The sequence below is a fragment of the Carassius auratus genome, unplaced genomic scaffold, assembly GCF_003368295.1.
Source record: "Carassius auratus strain Wakin unplaced genomic scaffold, ASM336829v1 scaf_tig00034937, whole genome shotgun sequence".
NCBI classification, from domain to species: Eukaryota; Metazoa; Chordata; class Actinopteri; order Cypriniformes; family Cyprinidae; genus Carassius; species Carassius auratus.
The window spans coordinates 5,857-25,298 of record NW_020526183.1 but is presented as its reverse complement, the minus strand read 5'-3'; the positions used below and the strand labels follow the sequence as shown (position 1 = coordinate 25,298).

Here is a 19,442-nt window from a genome sequence, read left to right as displayed (position 1 = left end):
ACGCGCTGCAAAATTGCAGCATTATTTTCTTGAGCAGCATGAACGACAAACCATTCCGTTTCTGCCCATGCATGAAATAATAATGTCGGGGCTAAGAACGTAAAATACGTAGCAAAGTTTAACTTTTGTATAGTCTTTTGTTTAGTTTGAAAGCCAAGGTGATTAGAAACAAAGTTAAAACAGCCCATGCAGCTCGATTCAGTGTTGGCTCACCTGCATTAAATGGCAGACAAAGCGCCCGGCGAGCATGGCTTGTGATTGATGTCTTTGAGAGCGGAGGTTTCTTTCCTCCGTGGGGGGTGAGTACCCCTCTTACCGAAGCGCCCCTCAAATGCATAATGTCCTCGCCCCCGCTGGCGCAATGAAAGAGCGGGTCACAGAGGGGACGGAAAATGAGAGCGCAGAGAACGTGACTGAATAGCCAAGGCGAGTGGGTTTCTGCTGCGCTCCCCACGGCAGGGTCGGATTAGGCTTTGCGAGCAGAGGAGCATGCATGGGGGAAGGGGGGCACACGCTCCGGGAACAGGGGCAGAATTTACGTTTATTAAGTTTAATGGCGGCTTAATGCTGGTGTAGTTATAGGACAATAATTCAACTTCGCTGTAAATGCAAGAGGGCTCCTCACGTGCATGTGCTTGGCCTGAATAGCAATGCATCTTTTACTGTTTTGCATAAATGCAACCGCTTTTAGGGATAGATTGTACTTGTATTAATACATTCTGCTTATGCATTAAAGCTGTTGTGCATGACAGGTTGCTATGGGAGTGATGCATGCACATCTGTGTGTGTGTATGTGTGTAGGTTGGTTTGATTGATGACAGAGGGCAAACTGTCTCACTCCTTCAATAGCAGCGACTGTGGCCATGTCTCTAGATAAGCTCTGGGTCTGCGTTATTGAAATGTGGAGTCTGTAGAGCCATCAATAACAGAGGCGCTACTCGCCTACTCAACAAAGCTCTGCTGTAATGTCTTGCCAAGCCGTGGGGCTGGGCGGCAGTATTTCGGGGGAGGGGGCGGCTTTTGATTGTTGATTTCTCCGCTGTAATGATAGACCCCCCCCCCCCCAAACACACACACATTGGTTTCTGTGAGTACAGAACACAGAGGGATTCCTTATCAGAGCACTTGCTCTGAGATAACAAGGCAGGTGGCCCAGTGACCATTCGTGGTGAAGAAGGCATGTGGATGTGTTTCTCATTTTCCCTATTTCTGCTCATGTTAGTGGTAGCATGCCAATTTCTCCACTCAGTGATCAAGGTTCATTTTCACTGTGGTTCATTGTGTTTACCCTGAAATGAAAACGGTATTCGAATAAATAATAGAATGTGGTAAATATTCTGTCTCAAGAGCTGCATGATGTATAATATCTTTGCTTTTTGTTTTTCTCTAACAGAAAATTATCCTTATGGGATGGTGAAAACCAGGGAATCTGTTGAGAACTAACAGATAAATCGAGTCCTCATTCAAAGCATGGTAAGCATTTAATTTAATACATACTCATGCATGTAAACAACAGATATTCTCTTTTAGTTAGTCGTGTGAGAACAGCTTTGTGTCATTTCAGAGACAAACTTCAAATTATCCCCTCTCACATTGAAATATATCAACCTGTCATGCTAGCAAAGTGTGTAATAGCCTGTTTTCTTGCATTAGCATTTTCCATTGTTGACAGATGCATTCTCTCAGAATGCACAAGCCAGGACTGGCATAATTTGACTCTGAGGTCGCTCTCAGGTATGATGGGAAGACCAATCTGTGCTGTCTTCCGGACTGTCCAGAAAGCATACATCAAGGCTGCTGCGTTTCCCACACTATAGCCTTGCTGAAGCTGACATTTAAAAACATTTTCTGCATTCGCCTGTTCTGACCTTGACTAGTGCAATGTGTTGTGACGTCCTTGCAGTTTCCTATTAGCTTTTTTAAGGTTGTGGGAATATCATCAGATTGCTTTGTATGAATCAGTTTGCGATTAGAAAGAGATGCTTGGAGATGCTTTTCTCTATGACCTTTTAATAAGAGAGTCTGATGTTTATATAAAATGACCACTTGTGGTGTCTGTCATGTGCTGTGATTCATTTTTGTGTTCCTTATCACATGCAGTCTCTTATTTCAGTGATAAATATGCCCTCTCATTTAGTGAAGGGCGATAAAGATTGGATGGCTTGAACCTGCTGTTAATCTGTATTGGCCTTTTGTTCACTTGTCTATTCATTGTCTGAATCTTATTGCTCTTTGTTTGTTGTCTTATTCTGCACTCCCTCTCCTCCCCACACTTACCACTTCTCTGCTCTTTTGTCCAAGGTGGATGCGAGTACAACCTGCAGAATGAACCCTCTCAGTGCACTTGGCATCGATCGGGCCAGCCTGATGCGGGAGAGCCTCCATGTTCATGGCGGGATGATTTATCCACCAGGAATTCGGACCCTGCCAACCGAAAAGGGCTATGTTGGTGACAGGATCCCTGACTTGCTCTAACAAACCAGATGTGTCTCCTCGACAGCAGAAAAAACGCAAACAGTTACGTTGGACTTTATAAAAGTTCCCCTCCTGGGATTCAAAAGCCACTGATTTTGCCTGGGACTGGTGCAGATGCTTTAGGGTTGGACAGACGGGTCATACCAGCAGATAAGCCCCCAGAATTGAGTCTCAATGGTGGTAGCAGCTATCTGCGGGTTCCCTGGATGAATCCCTACCATGGAAGTTGGAATGTACTCCTTCTTAGACTCCAGTAAATACACTACTTTGAACATGTATAAAGCATCAATCCTGTCACAACCGCCACCTTACCTTCCCCAGCATCTGGCCTACCAGTCTTTATGTGCAGGAGGCAGTGCAGCTGGTACGGAGCGCTTGTTTTACATGCCCCCCTATCCCCCTGCACCCTATATCTTCACCCCTTGCTCCTCCTCTCAGGATCCCCACTGCGACTGTTGCCCCTTCTGCATTGTCACCTATGATGCACCACCAGGACAAAACGATACAGAGTATTGGTCCAAGGATTCACCATGAGCCCTCAGCATTTGGTCAGCAGACCATACATCAGCAGACCCAGCCCCACCACCAGTCACCTAGTGATAGGCAGCACAGCAGCAGTGGAAACAGTGCCAACAACAGCAAGTCCATCAGGACACCATCCAGCAAAAACACAAGCAGCACTAGCAGCAATGTTAGCAACAGTATCAGTGTTGGTGTGAGCAGCAGCTCCAGTTCCATAGTCACAGTAGACTCATGTACTTCACTTGTAATGCAGCCGCCCCGCCATACACAACGTCCCTCTCAGACGCCTGCAGCACCACCACCCCCTCCCCCATCTCAAAAGCCTCTGTACAGAAGTCCTTCCTCATCCTCGTCATCTTCACCATCGGTTGCTCACCCTGTATACATTAGCAGCATGTCCAAAGAGCTTCGCTCTCCAATTCGGCCTACTAGCCAGAAGTCTAAAGCCAAAGAGGCAACCATTGAGTCCAACAGAGGTATGGGGAATGAAAGAAAGAGCAGCAGCTCACCTGTTAAGACCTCTTCTGAGAAACCACCTCAACAGGGGCCTATTACCAAAGACCCAGCAGACAAGCCTTTAGACTTGTCTGCCAAAATCATGGACTTCGAAGGACCTACCAATGGATACCCCCCCAAATTAGAGGCCTTAGCCAAGCTTGGCTATTCCCCTACTGCCCGTTATGGACTTTCCCAAAACAGGGAACTTTTAAAAGAAACTCTTTCTCCATCATCCTCTACATTAAGCACTTCTTCTAAAACTCCAGAAAGGCCTGAGATAATTAGCACTTTAACATCTTCCTGGGTGGTGCCAAGTCCTACCCAGACAATCAGCTCTGAGGCAAGTCAAAACAAAGGCTCCAGCATCATCAAGAATAAGAATCTTGAACATGTGGTGCCACAGTCAAGAAGTTTCCTCGTGTCCCAGAATTGACAACCAAAACAATGGCTCAATCCCAAGTTCTGCCCCTACTGTCTTGACAACAGCATCTCGGCCATCATCTGTCTCACCTTCTCCCAAGAATAACGGAGAATGGCCAAAGTCAGTTCCCACCCCACCAGAAAAGACCCCAACAGCTACAAAGCCCTCAAAGACACTCAAAAAACCTGAAACCCCTGAAATTGGCTTTAAGCCTCAGCAATCACATTTGGAAAATGGGCATGCTCCAAGCCATCTCTACATGCCTCAGGGTGAAACTTATCTTCTCCCAGCTTAGCATATTCTAACAGATATCTCTCATACCCAGTACCCGAGAGTCTTTCCCTTTCCCACTTGCAGTTGTCAGGAAAAGGGCCAGTGTACCCTCATCCTGTTCTGCTTAGCACTAACAGTCTGTATTCAGCACGTTTACCACCTAAACCCAGCATCCCATATGGAATCCCACCCAGTCATGGAGAATATCTGACCTACCATGACTCACAAGAGATGGTCCATCCACTAATGTCTCCCCACCTGCCCCTGGACCACAAAGTCACTGAGCGTCTGGAACTGAGGCACAGACCCCTGGACAAGCCTTGGCATCACAATGAGGCTCTGTACAAGCGCCAAAGCATCACTGACACAGACCCAAGCTACAAATCTGAGAGGGAGTCAGAGAGGCAAGAAGTTTTTGGCTCAAGGTCTCAGAGCAAGCATCACACAGTGAATAAAGAGGAGATTGTCTGTATCGACCTGGTCCAAGATGAGACAGATGGCAGTCCAGAGCCAGACAAACATAGTGCCATCGATGCCAAATGCAAAGAGCCAGCTAAGCCAGTCGGCAGTGGGACAGGGATGGGGAATGAGAGTGGCAGTAATTCTGAGGAGAAAGAGCCAGAGCTCATGCAGATTTTGCGCTCCGGCCAGCCTGCCGTATCCTGGCCAACTGATTCAGAGCGGCGGGCAGAGGTATGCAGTCCGCTTCGGCCACAGAATCAGTCTGACTCTCCTGTGCAGAGCCAGAGTGAGGAAAGCTCCTCTGAGCATAGCCCACTACCTGACATGTTGGAAGAGCACACACTGCGCTGTGCCAGAACCTCCGGTGAAAGGGCTCGAGCTGATGGTGGTGATTTCAAGGTTGATCGGCACCCACGCTAATCGACAATATGTGGACCTGGGCAAGGATGTACCAGAAGATGCAGAGTCCCATGAGGATGATGAGGAAGGACATGGCTTGTCTAAAAGCAAGAAATCCAGCTTGGCCAAGAGAATAGCCAACTCCTCAGGCTATGTTGGAGACCGCTTCAAGTGCGTCACCACTGAGCTGTATGCAGACTCCAGTAAACTAAGCCGGGAACAGCGAGCTTTGCAGGTGAGTTCTGCAATTCATGTATGTCAGTTGGGATGTTTGTGCAGTTTTAGAGCATGTCACATGTCATTGTCACACTTTCAGTTGAGAAGCATTCAGATCACATAAGGTCAAGTAAGAGTGCTATAATGTAAAAACACATCATATATTTTTTGTTCCCTGGTCAACTCTTCATGTACCAGTAACTGTCATTGAATTAGATAAAGTTCTCAGACATCCTGAGATTTACAGCTTCTCTTTAAAAATAGCTCAATGACCTTAGTTCCGGCTTTGAACGGGCACCCGTATCTTACTTCCATATTGAACGCCTTGCTAATTACAGATCTCCGCAACCCACACTCCCTCTCCTGCTCTCTCTTTCTAGCAGTTTCTGAGCCCCTGCTGTGAATCTGTCAAACAGGCTTTAATGGCACCAGTTCTACTCAGTTAGCATGAGAGAACTTGGGTGTTTGTACAAGAGCACACACACTTGAGTGTGTGGTTCAGTCAATGGCTGAAAGGGTTAACATAAAGTGCCGTTAGTGGCTGCTTTGCCCAGTCGTGCGGAAGCTCAGCTGCTGAGTGTTTGTGTGAGTGCATGCATGTCGTGGCCTTGCTAGCACATAATGCTGCAGGCAACTGTTAACCTGCAGGTGAGCCCTGGAGACCGGTTTGTGCTGGGCATACCAAAACATAATCACACACCCTTTCCTACACTCTTCCATCTTGCACTCTGTTTCTCTCTTTACACATGCAAACCACTAGGCCCCCACTAGCTATGTGCATGGTGGCAGCCCTTCCAGCTTAAGTGAAATCCAGCCCATTCTTTCCTGATGGGGAAGATTAGAGTTCTTACCAGCAGCAGCGAGCAGAGCACTCGCCGACTGGCAGAGTCATTAGCGCGCACACACATAGTCTCGCTGCGGAGGGAGAGCAAGGGAGAGGCTGATGGAAGACAATGCCCTAATTTCAGATAGCCCACACATTATGGAAAGTCCTTTTAAATAAGCCCAGTATGTTTTTACACATTTCCACATATCTTACATTAAAGTTTCTATCATTTAAAGAAGCCATCGCATTCTCAACTATATCATGCATTTCCCCATATTTTTGTGTATGAGGGTAAATTAATGTTTGTTTGCAGATGTGTTAAATTTGTGTAAATATTCAATTCAAATAATTGAAAAAGACATTGAGCCCCATTCTGATTGCTTAGATGGAAGGAATATCACAAGAGGACAGTAATTTAAGTCAACCAGCTGCGTTTTGGGAGGTCAGTTCATTTTATTTTTAAATTACTAATCAGTTGAAATGAGTAACACTTGGTTTTGCGCCCACAGGCGGTTGTGAAGTTAGACTTTATTTCCTTCCTTTTCCCCCTTTCTGAGGGGCCCTGAAAATTGCATGGTCAAATATGAGTAAAATGAATACCCTGATTTCACCTATATCAGTTAGTTTTTGTTATAAGTTATTGATATGCATTTGCTACATTTACTCTAATGCGCTTTAGCTCCTGTTCTACTCTCACTGCAGATTTATTTTATGCAAGTTTTATTCTGTTTTTCCCCTCTATTTTTGTTGTACTGGAGCACACGAGAGACAGGCTTTACAGCTGGTGCTCGTAACACTGGATCTGGTTTCACGATTGTGCTGTGTGTGTGTGTGTGTGTCTGTGTAGCGTGCGATGATGCGTTTCTCGGAGCTGGAGCTGAAGGAAAAGGAGGGGTGTGTGTCGTCTACAGCGCCCGGACTGGGGAGAGAGCAGGAGAGAGAGAGGGAGCTGGCAGAGAGCCAGTGCGGAGCGGGAGACTGGGAACGAAGCCAGCCAAGCTCCAGGCCCTCCGCAGCCCTTTCGGCCCTCTCCGATCACACCGAGCAGCACAACGGTAAGATGCTCACACACACACACACAAACGCAATCCCTCTCCCGCTCCTGCGCTCGCTTTTATTTTCTTTCTCCGTCTTCCGTGAAATGTCTCTAACTTTCGTCTTGCTCGCAGGCTGCCTTTTTTCAAGCATTTCCTCCATCTGCTGTCCCTTTGTCCAATCTCCTACAATCTTCAGTATCCATCCCAGATTCAAAGGCACTTGCTCGTTCTTCACCCCCCAACCCCCCTTACATTTCCTTCCCTTGTCACTAGGGACGGTCCCTGTGCTGTGGCGCTCCATGCAACAGCGTTAAACCAGCGGAAACGACGTGGTAAACATGGCTTCCGCCACCGCCACCCTCAAACAGGAAGCGCTCACATAAACATGCACATGCTCTGAATCTCTCCCTCTCTCTCTCTCTCTCTGTTGTTTTGGCTCTTGTTTTTTCCACTTGAGCTTTGGTTATGGCCTAATGCCATCAGATTTCCAAATCAACACTTTGCAGCTATGTGACCTCGCACTCCCTGGTGGCTTTCACAGAGGCGAGGCGTTTCCTGTGAATATTGGTTTAGAGTGTGTGTGCGCACGCGGACGCTCGCATGTGTGTCAGCCACACGGACAATTAACAGTGCTCTGGATTACATAAACAGAGTGCGCTCGGCAGACCGGCAGTTCCTGTGAAGCTTTGAAGGTGAAAATGCTACAGAAAACCTTCTTTTGTAGTTTTAAGTTGTCGAATACCATTCTGTTTATCAATCTATACAGTTCAAGTAATTGATTATTTGACTTTGTGCGTCCTTTGAGGATGTTTCATGTCCTTCGGTCCTCTCTTGATTTTTATGCCCCGACTGTCCTTCAACATCTCTCTCTCTCTCTCTCTCTCTCGCTCTCTCAGAATGGCCACATTAACTCTCTCCGGGTGACGCGAATGATGTTACCATGGTGATCTGTTTTGGTTCAGAGTTGCTATGGTGCACACATTGCCATGAATTATGGGATGCATGTGGTGTTAGTCACATGCTTTGTGCGTGTCTGTGAGAGCCCGGGGCAGGGTGGGCTGCATTCTTACCCAGGCCAGTATAAAGTTAGTTCTGTTCTGCATCAAGCGCGCGTTAAACGATTCATTTGGTATGCATGATTCTGCACCATTTTTTATTAATTTTGTGGAATGTGTATTTTTAGTAGATTTGATAGATTTGGTTTATGTGTGACTTATACGGTGTCAGCTAGCTGTGTAATGTATGAGTGCATGATTTTAGGACGTGTATGTGATGCTATATATGGCGCGAGTGTGTGCGTGTGTGTGTGAAAGAGAGAAGCGGGCGGTATGGAGCGTGAGCCCCTAGCGCCTGTCTTTGATCTGCGCTGCTGCTCTTAGCTGCTGGGAGACATTCTCAAGGAGCGCTTTTCACTGCCACACACAGAACGGCAGAAAGCAGGAGAGGGGGAGGAGAGAGAGAGGAAGGGGGAAGCAGAGGAGACTAGAGTTGGGTTGCCGCTTTGCGCTCTTGGCACGGATGTTTCGGGCTAATTTAAGCTCGCGGAGAGAGCGAGCAAGTGCGTCCCTGTTTGCCGTCTAGCTCCCTGTGTGGGATGGGTGTGGTGTAGTTAGCGCAAACACACAAGTGTCCAGGTTAGGGGGGACAGCGTTGTTTTTCTATAGTCTTTTCCTTTCTATCTCTCTCTGTCTACTCTCTGGTTTGTCGCGCTTCTTTTGAACTTTGAAAACGCGTTGGTGACGCAATGTGTCGGACTAACCCAATTGTGTTTGTGTGGCTACGCAGGTGCGACGCCAACATGTGCAAACAACAGAGTTCCCGTGCTTCAGCGGTGCGGCCCACCAGCCGATGTCCCACAGTCCCGCCGAGCAGAGGAGAAGAGAGCGAGGGACGTGAAAGGAGAGGAGGAGGGGTCTGTTGGCACGGCGACGGCCAGAAAACGTGCATTTGGTTTGGAACCGAGCCAAGGCCACCCTGATTGCCTGCACACCGCAGAAGAGAGAGATGGAGAGAGACGGACGAGAGGAGAGGACGATAATGGCATCGCGGCGAAGAGAGCGAGACTGATTTCAGGTAGACAACCGGGCTGTCTGTCTCTCTCTCTAGTGTCCTTCAGCATGTCTGTCCTCTTTTTCCGTCTCTTCATCCCTGTTCTTTCCGCAAGCTTCAAGTAGTGGATGGTCTGCTCTGTCTTTCATCTTATCGCAGACCTCCTGACACATCTTACTCTCTCGCTGCTCCTTTTCCTTTGCTTGCTCCAGCTTTGATCCTTTCCCTGGTCTTTTCAATTCGTCTTGATTTTTGTTTATTGCCGTCACATGGTCCAAATAAACACAACTGCTGGGCGTTCTCTGCCCTACTCTCTCTTTGTGCTCAGTCTAAAGGGCGTTTTCAGACATCAAAACAACCTTTGTATAAACTCGCATCGCTTAAACTTGTCCCAGAAAGCTTGTTTTTGTCAGCAAAACATGGGTGTCTGTTCAGCTCTGCACTTTCATTTTAAAAGCTATCAAACTGGTGGGTGTTTGTGTTCTAGAAGGTAACGGCTGTTAACAACTGGAAAACAATTCCTGCTCTACTTTGCACTGACACAACTGAACATCGCTAAATTCAGCTGTTAATGGGTTGCAGTGCATTGTGGAGATGCATTACGATCCAATTCTCGGGATGCATTTTGAACTTTTGGTGGTCAGAGATGTCTATAGCTACAGTGCATTCATAACATACAGCCTAATGCATCCTAAATATGTCAGTCAAGCAACAGCTTATGTTCATATAAAGACAAATTATGCCTGAATGATTAAGAAATTTGGGCACAGTTTAGTACGCAATGTATGTATACATCGGGGAGTAACAAGTTGCATGTAGTGGAATTACGTAATTTAATTACATAATAAACATAACTATAATGTGTTAGTTACTGAGAAAAAAGATGTAATTATGAAAATGTTTACTATTACAAGAGGGGTTACAGCTGAATGTTTTCTCACACATTTAGGTTTGATTGATTTCTTTCCCAAATTGCACTGACTGCTTTAAAATACAAGACACCAATGTTTGAGGAGCTTGGGACACAAGCCTGGGTTTGTGTATGCTTTAAGATTCACTCCAAAGCAATGTTAGATACCAGTGTTTCCTGTTCATAGCTGTGCAAAGATTTCATTTCAAATTCATTAAACTATCTTCTGATTTTTAAACCTGTATTCAACCTCCGAATAATCTCAAAGTAAAAACAGGTGTTAAAGTCTGATTTTGTGGTGGCTGTGCTCTTCATAAAAGCGATGAAGGATTTTAAAGTCTGACAGTAATTAGTGTTGATTACTACTGTAAGGTTAACCCTGCCTGCTTTAAATGTTTCAAAATGATTAACATTTGAAAACATTCGTTCGAAATTGTAGAAAAATACTCCAAATGTAATCGGTCACTTTAATAAAGTAATAGAAATAGTTACACTATAAATACGGTAACTTGTAATCTGTAACGTATTACATTTCCAAAGTAACCTTCCCAACACCAGTCACAAATTCTTTGATTTGAGGTACATGGTAAATCAGGTGTATCCAGCAAATCGTCCCAGATGTCCACTTAAGATCGGATCATCCGAGCTGAATGTTAACATAAGGTATAAACGGATTGCTTCTATCTCTCTCCACAGACGTGTGGCCGCAGCCCTCCGAGCAGGAGGTGAAGAATCTGAAGGTGTGTATCGAGTTGACAGGTCTTCGGCTCAGTAAGCCCCACCACCTCCATAATCTCCAGGAACTGTGGGACAGACAGGGACAGCTCAACCATGACCGGCCGCAATTCGGAGCTCCCAACATGGGTCTGTCTCCCACATCCAAAGCCTCTCTTCCACAACTCCAAACCGCCAGGAGGGAAAAGCTTGACCCTTGTCCCTCAGAGGTCCCGAGAGTCGCCCACGGTGTCCCCGCTGTGGATCGAAAGGTCAAAGCGAATGGATTTGAAGAGAAGGGGGTGAAGAGGAAAGCAGAAGTGGAGAAAGGCTGGACTAAGGACCAGCTGGAATACGCAGAGTCCAATACAGGTACGTCCTCCTATTTTGTATCATTTAAATGCACGTTGTAAGTGGAGACCAGAGCATTCTGGGTAGAACGGAGAAGCCTGTCCGTGCAAATCTTTAGAGGACACTTATGTCAAGAGGACCACAGACTTGATGGCAGGGGACAACGGAGTAAATTGGTTTTGTCGTCTGTTATCCTGATTTATTTGCATGACTAAACGGTTTCCTCATTTAGCCATGCACAAACCATTCAGGTAAAGAATGCCAAAACAGAAAGAGCTGCTGCTTATGCACCACAAACTACATACTACACCCTACAGATGGCTTGCATACTACACTTAATGCATATACGCTACACTTGCCTTACATATTACATCTCTACATTCTATTCATTGCAATCTACACAATACGGTCTATGTAGAATCTATCGATGCAGGATAAAAAAAAAACTACATCTTATACCCTAATTTATACTTTGCACACTACCTTTTACACCTGCAAATTATTCCATACACCCTAAATATTATGGCCTTACATCCAACATAGATAGATTACAGGCCATAGAGAGTTGCTAATACATATGGTGTATACACAATACATATTATAATCTGTATGCTTAAAACTACATATTATGGCATACAATCTACACACTACAAGGCTTACACACTATACTTTACATAGTATACACTACTTACTGATAAATGCCTCCTATATACTTGAAATTAAATTTATGCATTTAGCAGACGCTTTTATCCAAAGCGACTTACAGTACATTCAAGCTATCAGTTTTACCTAACGTGTTCCCTGGGATTCGAACCCACAACCTTGCGCAATGCTCTACCACTTGAGCTACAGGAACACCAATACTTCAGTATATACCCTACACATATGTACTACATCCTACACACTATGCCCTTCAATATCAAACAAACTGCATTCTTTCATACTACATACTATAGTCAACACACTACACCCTACCTCCTATATGTTTTGTCTTACACAAAACGACGTACTATGGCATACAACCTTCTCATATCTAGTATAGTACACACTAAACTTTACATGGTAAACATTACACCTAACTTACTACATAATGTTAAATTTGTATACACATGTATACTACATTCTACGTCCTATACCTATACTATACAAACTACGTCCTTTCACATACTACGCCCTACATACTACACCCTGTTTCCTTCGATTGGCAGGAATGTAAATGGTGCTCTCAGCTCAGACTAAGTCTCATTAAGTTATGCAGGTCAGAGAAGGACCCAGAAGGAGAGAACTGAGCGGGGAGACACAAGCAGCATGAACAAATGAGACACAAAGAGAAAGGGAACGAGCGGCTGTTAGAAAGCAGAAGGAAAGAGTGGAAGAGAAGGAGTGAGAGAGATGAAAAGAGGATACGGAGCGCTGAGGGGAGAACTGAGGTGAAAGACAAGAGCGAGGCAGTAGGGAGAGGCAGATTAGAGGAAAGCAGAGCACGTCGCCCCATGTCTGCGGCTTTGGGATAGCAATAATGATTCTTGTTGATTGACAAGCCATGCTCGCACTTTCTCGCACGCACACACACTCTCAGGCGCTCGCTTCCTTGTTGGTATATAAGCATCGCCGAGAAAGCGCATGCCGCAGAGTAATGAGCCATGAGATTCCACAACTGTGCAAATAACAACGTGTGTGTGTGTGTGTGTGTGTGTGTGTGTGTGTGGCTGCCCGTCAGTATCTCGGCTGCTGGATATTGTGCTGTCAGGAGGATTAGAGAGCAGCAAGACGAGAGACGAGACTCTTTATCTCATTCTATCCCTCACTCACTGTATGAGTAATATGTCCTATACATATGAATCTTGGTTTTACTGATGCTAAGAGATGGTTTGCTAGTTAATGCATTATTGTGTGTGTGTGTGTGTGTGTGCCCAGTTGTGTGCTAATGGGAGGCTAATATCCCCCAGATGTCCCTGTCAAAATCCGTCTCCCACCGCACACACACTCTCGCTCTTCAGCCGAGGGAATTCGTACACACACGCAGGCTAATTTGTGTTGTCTATGACAAGGTGTGAGAGACAAGACACACATGCCAGTGATGCACGACTCTCCGCTGTAAGCCCCAGGGTGTGTGTGTGCGTTTTTAGCGCACTGCTTTTGTTCTGTTGATTTTTAAAGGCATTAAGGTCTTTGCTCCCCTTTTGCTAATTGAGTGATTCACTTAGGTTGCAGAGCACGCACACTTCTGTGTGTGTGTGTGGGGGGGTAGGTGTGGTGAATCCGGTCTCAAGGGTTCTCGGGGTAGGACTTTAATTAGCCTGTTGAAGGAGAGGAGCACTTCACACAGGCTGGAACAGTTTGCCCAAGAGGATGGGTTCTTGTGCGCAAACACGCACACACCAAATGTGAAAAGTTGCACAATTTGTGGTCTGCGTGTTGAAGGTTCTCCAATGTGCTTTTGTCTTGGGCCGAACTATTAGATTAATCAGAAAAATACCAAAAATTGTACCAAATTTGCCAAAAAAATTACCAAATTTGCCAAAAATCCTACCAAATTTGCCAAAAATCCTACCAAATTTGCAAACATTCAACCAAATTTGAATTTTGTTTTTTACCAAGAATGGAATATTTGAATATTTAATTAAAATAAACACTTATCTTGTTTCTATATTGTTATATCATTGATCTGTTAATCGGTTAAAGAACGTTTGTTAGCAAAAATCTGGTTATCGCCCAAATTTGGTAATTTGATACTTGGCCTGGTGTTTTTGGTAGTAGGTAGTATGTGTTTTTGTTGGCTATGTGGTCTTCTGTCTTTGGCATCCTCTGTTCTTGCTTGCATGCGTGAGAGAAATTTCCTCTGTGTGGTGGGGCTCTCACTGGCTTTATATATGTGTGTGTGTGTGTGTGTGTGTGTGTGACTGAATGGGGAATATGATGAATAATGGAACAGATGTGGAGCGTGCTCGGTTTCTCTCTCTCACTCTCTCGGCCTTGCGCTCACCCTTTCATCATCTCTTTCCCTCGCTGCTGCATTTCTCTCTCTATTCTTCCACTTTTACATCTGTCCGTCATTTCTCCTTTTCCGTTCGCTGTTGCTTCCCTTTTCATTTGATTTCCCTGTCTTATCTTGCTCTTCCTTTCATGTTTTCCCTCTTTTCCCTTCTGTTTTTCTCCGCCGGTTGATGTTATCACTTAAACGCGCCTCTCTTGCTTGAGCTCTGGTCACATGATGCAAAATAGAAAGCAGACGAAGGAAAGGATGCATCAGTTTTTGTAAACCTTTTCGTCCTTTGTCCGTCCCTTATGAAGCGGTCAGCCTGCTGCTGTTCACTCTTCTCCTGTCAGTCTGAATTACTTAACGAGACTTTAAGGAAGCTTCTGTTGGTTTGATATTTGTGTGTGTTGCCCGAGATGGAATATCTTGCAAATGCACGAACCAAATTTGTGTTCTTGCTATTTATCTTTCTGATGTTTCCTTTCAGTTAGATTTTTTTATGAAATTAGTTATTATAGAATTTACAATGAAAATTTTGTTTTCTATGTTCATATAATCTGCGGCTACACAATTCTGGAGTATTTTTTTATTTATTTGATGCTTTTATTATTTTGACAACACATTTGCATTTATGCATCTCCCACCCTTTGAATGTTCATTAAATATGTTGACATTTGTCTCATTCAGCTGAATTTGTTTCATTCTACTGTAACATTTTCAGCAAATTTACGTTAGAATTCTGCCACAACCAGTGCAGAAAAGGTACAAAAGACTTCATAGATATTTGTTCATCTTTTTTCCCACCATTTTGACTTTTATTAGATATTTTGTTCATTCAACTGATTTTTTTTATTCTACTGTAGTATTCTCAGCTAATTTAATAATTTTTTTGTACTACGTAGATTTTCCTTCACAATTGGCGCAGAAATTAAATATTCATTTTGTTTATTTTACTAACATTTACCTGAATTTAGCTACATTATTCTTTTAATTTTACTGCAATATTCTCAGCTAATTGTAATACATTTTACCAAATTTTCACATTTTGAAGATTACGTTGCTTTTTCACAACAATCAGTGCAGGAAGGGCACAAACACAAATGTTTAACTTTCAATTCAACTGATTTTGTATTATTTTTTGTTTTATTTTCCTCCCCACTGTAACATTCTCCGCTAATTTTAATGCATTTTACAGAATTTGAAGAATTCCGTAAGATTCTCCACCTAATGCAGAAACGGGCCAAAAATGTTCCGATTTTCACATTTAAACATGAGAATAATATTTGCCAACTCTTTTAATTTCTCTCTTTCTCTCTTGCAGTTCCGGTGCTCTCTGACGGCTTCTGTGCCGATACCATACGGAAGTTTTCCTCCTCGATTCCATCTCACCTCTCGGAAAAACGGCAGCGATTAAAGGAGCACCGCAAATCACTGGGATCCTCCTTGCCCTCTCCAGACCCTGAAGGCACCTTCCCATCTCGTATGCGCTGGCACAGCGACCCTGAAAAACCAAAGGGCAAGCGGCAGTGCAAGACCAAGCACCTCGGCCAACAGGAGCGGAGGATGCTGTCGCAGTCGACCAATGAGGAATGTCCTGAACTCAGCCCCGCCCACCAACACAAGGTGAGTGTTGGAGACACATGTCAGTGCGATCACAGAAGGTCGAGATGCTCGTTTATCTGCATAAGGACGTCCTTTCTTTTGTTTTTGTGCGAGAGAGGCTAGCGGTGCTCTTTGCTTTGGCTCACAACCCAGGCGTTTTCCCCGGGCTCAGTGAGGAACCGTTTAAAAACGTGTCTCCAATCACAACAATGTTAATCATTCCAATTAGGGAAGCACTGCGGCTCTCTAAGACTGCTCAACGGACGCGGGAGGGGGTCAAAGCGTGTGTGTTCAGAGCGCGGTTGCTTTGACCTCCTCTCGTGCTGAAAGGCAGACTCCCAGCGGAGAGATGCGAGCGAGGGGGAGGGGAGAAGTGAAGGCCGGGTCAGAATCTGGTCTCTTTCTCTCTCCGTCAAGGAAAATGATTCCCCAGTGAACTCGCTGTGCATTCTTTAAATAACACCGCCTGTGTTCTCCCCGCACGCAGATGTAGAGCACACACACGTAGCCTGCATTCTGCAGCCGAACACAAAACACACACACACACCTTGAGTCCACAGCGTTTACAGCAGACAAACACACTCCTATGACAATATTATGTAGGTGTTTACACAATACAGTGTGTGCGGGTTTACTTGGTTTGCAAAGTGAACTACTTTTTCCAAAACCTGCCTTTGGGGACATACGGGATGTCCTCAATTGGGAAAAATGACTCGTATCAGTTTGTGTCTAGTGGTTTGCTGAAATAGGTTTATTTTTCCTTTAACTTTTTTTTTTTTAATGTTTTATCTTTTTACAAAACATTTTCAAAACAAAACTATGATTATTATTTTTGTAATAATACACACATTTTTAATTCTCCCTATTATTTATATAAATATGATCATTATTTTTATTATTAAAACAGATCATATAATGTAACCGTTTCATGGTGATTAAAAATGGTTGTTTTTGTTGTTATACATTTATAATATATATATTACTGTTGTTATTATGCATATTTTCTTATTATAAATATATTGGACTATTTTTGATAAATAATAATGTAGAAGGATTTATTATTATTACTTTTAAATACATTTGATAAAATAAGTTAACAATTAATAATAACATTTATAATATTTATTACTTATTATTACTATTATATACACATTTTTCTTATTCTTATTGTTACTATTAATTAATAAATATTAATATAAATATAAATCTCCATCCATCCATCCATCCATCCATATGTGTGTGTGTGTGTGTGTGTGTGTGTGTGTGTGTGCGTGTGTGTGCGTGTGTGCGTGTGTGTGTGTGTGTGTGCGCGGTGTGTTTGTGTGTCTATGTGTGTGTGTTTTCTCTGACAGCTGCTGCGCTGTGGATCTCTCTGGGGTGGGTGGAGTTCCCGCCCCGATCACCCCCCCCTTCCCGACCTTCAGTCTGCTCGCATGAACTCGCGGCCTACACACACACACACACACACACACACAGCCAGCTCTCATCCGCCCGCCCTACTGCGCTCCACAGATAGAGAACTCGCACACGGAAGGCGGGAGAGATAAAGCGAGTGGGAGAGAGCCCAAGTCTTCCGTTGTTTCCTGTTTAACTTTCCCTGCCGGGGAACACACTCTGACGGATCTGCGTCTGCAGCTTTCCATCCAGCTCACAAACAAGCACGCAGCCTAGAGCCAAAAACAGAGAAGCGCTCGATGTGGGAAGAGGCACGCACGTTTGTTCAGTTTAAAAACGTGTTTATGGATTGTACTGGTGTAAACAGTCCCCGTTTGTTTCGGCATGTTTAACTGCAGGCCAAAAATAACCCTGCTGACCATGTGTGCGAGGAACCGTTGTTGACAGTCACATTTTTGTTCTTGGTTTATGGTGGGAAACAGAGTTTCCTGACTGCTGTTCGGCCTAAGTTTTCCACTACTGCGTTTTTTTTTTTTTTAAACAGATCACATTTTCACATTCAAATGTTTCGCATCTCAAATGTGGGTCTCTGATTATGCCGAGGCGCTGACTGTGAACGCGTCGTTGTGATTAATTAGCGCTCCATCCCGCCTGTCTCTTGGCACCAAGCGAGTGTAGCTCTGTCGCTCTTTATTTCGTTCTGTCTTTGGAAAAGAACGTCCGCCTTTCCCTGTTTGTGCCGCCACGTGCTATGACTTGAAATATCTGTGTGAAATCCAAAGGCCTTGTAAAGTAACACATGTTTATTCCCCCGTCAGGTGGTGAAACGTTTCTCCCAGAAGCAGCCAGCGGCGACTCTTTCTGATTACGAGATTTCTCCGGTCAAACCCCATCCCCCTTCCCCTGCCTACCAACCCGCGGCACCCCCGACCCCTCCATGCGCTGTTCCGGACGTACCCGTACCTCTGGTCGCCCCCGCACCTCCAGTGTCAGCGGAGCTGCCAGTCAGCAGGCCCATGCCGCCCGAAGCGCGCCGACTCATCGTCAACAAGAACGCAGGCGAAACTCTGCTGCAGCGAGCTGCGCGGCTGGGATATGAGGTAAGCTCGCGTGTGCGCGCGACCGTCTCTCTCTCCGGCTGCCCTCTCCTGCTCTCTTCGCATCTCATTATTTCTGCGTGAGACCGAGTCTGACATGCGAGAGCCCCTGACAGGCACAGAGCGATTGCTTGGCGTGCGCATACACACACACACACACACAGTTTTTTTTCTTCCTCTCGCTTGCGCAAACACACACACACACACCCGCCGTCTCATCTCTTTCTCCTTTCGGCTTTTCCACTCCCACTCAAACCTTTCTCGCTCGCATTCATTCCCGTGCTTTCGCAGGCACGCTGTTTTTCGTGTTTTCTCCGTCGCGTCCTATAAACATTCAAAAGAGCACTATCAGCTATATAGCAATTGTTATTAATGAAAACTATAACAGTGATATGTATAGTGGCATGAATAAATGATAAAATTATCCAATCATAACTATTTTAAAATATGAACAAATTTTGCTGCAATAAATATTATTTAAAAATGATAATTCCTCCAAGACAGAGAAAACATATTTCTCAAACATCTGCATGTGTCTCTTTTAAAGGTATAAATAATGAGTAGTATTTGTAGGCGTTATTATAGCACATTTATTTAACACCAATATCACCAATTTGGGTGATTAGGTTACTCTGTTAATTTGATTTTGCGAAGGAGTGTCGCAACATTCTAGCAATGTTCTAGCAACGTTATGCCACTCTATGGTCCAGTTTTCCCCAAATCTTTTTTTTTTTTAGAAGCAAAGAATGCTATTATTATTTGTTTTTAAGTTTATTTGTAGAATAATGCGCATTGGTGAATTATGGGTAATAAGACTAGCGACTTCTCTTATTTATTAAAACACCAATTCCATGTTGACTTCAAATATCGTAGATTATCTTTGCAGTGTTGAGTGTTTTTTGTAATGCACTGATCTCACGGTTTAGCAGCTTCCACGCTGTTCTGGAATTTGACGGTATTCCACAATTCTGGAATACGGCGGTGGTTCCGCGGGTTCTGGAATGGCGCGGCGTTCCGTGTCCAATTTGGGCAGATTAATGGGGAGCTGGATTAGTTCCGGCAGTGCGTCTGAAAGGACTGGCACGGAGAACAGGAAATGAGCGATTACTGCTGCGAGCGCATGATTTCTCTCCTTCCCCCAGCCTTCCTCTCTCTCTCTCTCTCTCTCTCGCTCCGCAGCGGTGCGTTCAATTCCACTGAAAGGGAAAGTTTCTC

At 44.6% G+C, this 19,442-nt stretch overlaps 1 pseudogene; it reads left to right on the top strand.

The window, feature by feature from the left end:
* Positions 1 to 1,371: 1,371 nt before the first annotated feature.
* LOC113081676 (BCL-6 corepressor-like) lies at positions 1,372 to 18,553 on the top strand (annotated as a pseudogene).
* The last annotated feature ends 889 nt before the right edge of the window (positions 18,554 to 19,442 follow it).